The following is a 1,914-nucleotide window of genomic DNA, read 5'->3' on the forward strand; positions in this document are numbered from 1 at the left end:
TCCCAGTCTTCAAAGCTTTTGGTGCAATATTTTCGATGTCATTTCTGAAATTACTAGACAACATATTGAACCTGATGAGTTTTTAATCGTGTTTGGCGTTTCAAGACATGAGCTTTGCCTGTCCAAGTCTCAACAACGATTTCTTTCCTATGGACTTTTAATGGCCAAAAAGCTTATTTTAACATTCTGGATAGATAAACTGCCACCTCCTTTCCAGCTGTGGCTTGACGAAATCACAAATACACTACATTTGGAGCGTATACGGCTCTGTCTAAGGAATAAGAGAATACAGTTTTCTAAAACTTGGGAACCCTTTATAAGGTATTTAGGGGATGAAGGCAGAGGAGACTAGGAAGAGAGGGATGTTGACTTAATTTGAGTTGGATCTAAGATCCATTCCACCCCTGGTGTTTTTTTTATTTTTTATAATAATATTCCTCCCTATGTGGTGCATATCAGGCAGACAGAGTGAGGGTGGGTGGGTGGGTGGAGAATTGTCTTGTTTTGTTTAGGACTTTCTGTACAATATGTTAAAAAATATGTGCATATGTCTGCATGTACAGTGTATACTTAGACTGTATGTGTAAGTATAGGATTGTTATGTTTATTGTGTATGCAGGTGTATGTATATATAGTTAATAACTGCAGAAAGTATAACTTGGTTAGATTTTTGTTTGCATAAGGAAAATTCGGAGGAACTTCTGATTTGAATTCTGTTAAACTTATCTGTATTCTATATATTTCTTGAATTCTGCTTTTAAATGCTCTAGTGTGAAGATAAACATGGCGGGGTTTCAGGCTCTCTCAGGGCAGCGGCCGTAGGCGGGGCCTAAACAATGTGACGTCACAATGCTCAGAGAATCAAAACGGCATGTCTAATGAGACTGATTTGGTTTATTGGGGATTAAAAAATAAGGAGTGGGTGGATTTTTATCATTGTATGGTGTTGTGTTCACACACTGCTAACACTGCTAATTTATGTCCAAGCACCATGTAAAAGTGGATTTTGCATAATAGGTGCCCTTTAAGATAAGTATAGATGTATCTATCTGTCTGTCTGTCTGTTTAGTTCTGTATATCGTGCCCCCATTCTATCGTCCTCTCATTCTATTTATCGTTCTATCATACTATCTATCATTCATTCTGTCTGTTGTTGTCATTTGTCAGTTTGTTGTTCTATTTATTAATGTGTCGTTCTGTCTGTCATTCTGTCATTTTATTTATCGTTCTGTCTATAGTTTTATCTATTGTTCTGTCTTTCATTTTGTATATCGTTATGTATTCTGTGTATTGTTCTATCTATCTTGCCTGTCCAAGTCTCAACAACGATTTCTTTCCTATGGACTCTTAACGGCCAAAAAGCTTATTTTAACATTCTGGAAAGATAAACTGCCACCTCCTTTCCAGCTGTGGCTTAACGAAATCACAAATACACTACATTTGGAGCGTATACGGCTCTGTCTAAGGAATAAGAGAATACAGTTTTCTAAAACTTGGGAACCCTTTATAAGGTATTTAGGGGATGAAGGCAGAGGAGACTAGGAAGAGAGGGATGTTGACTTAATTTGAGTTGGATCTAAGATCCATTCCACCCCTGGTGTTTTTTTTATTTTTTATAATAATATTCCTCCCTATGTGGTGCATATCAGGCAGACAGAGTGAGGGTGGGTGGAGAATTGTCTTGTTTTGTTTTAGGACTTTCTGTATAATATGTAAAAAAATATGTGCATATGTCTGCATGTACAGTGTATACTTAGATGGCATGTGCATGTATATGATTGTTATGTTTATTGTGTATGCAGGTGTATGTATAAATATGTATATATAGGTAATAATTGCAGAAAGAAGTATAACTTGGTTAGATTTTTGTTTGCATAAGGAAAATACGGAGGAACTTCTGATTTGAATTCTGTT

Source organism: Sinocyclocheilus anshuiensis, unplaced genomic scaffold, assembly GCF_001515605.1.
Source record: "Sinocyclocheilus anshuiensis isolate Anshui unplaced genomic scaffold, SAMN03320099.WGS_v1.1 scaffold334, whole genome shotgun sequence".
Classification (NCBI taxonomy): Eukaryota; Metazoa; Chordata; class Actinopteri; order Cypriniformes; family Cyprinidae; genus Sinocyclocheilus; species Sinocyclocheilus anshuiensis.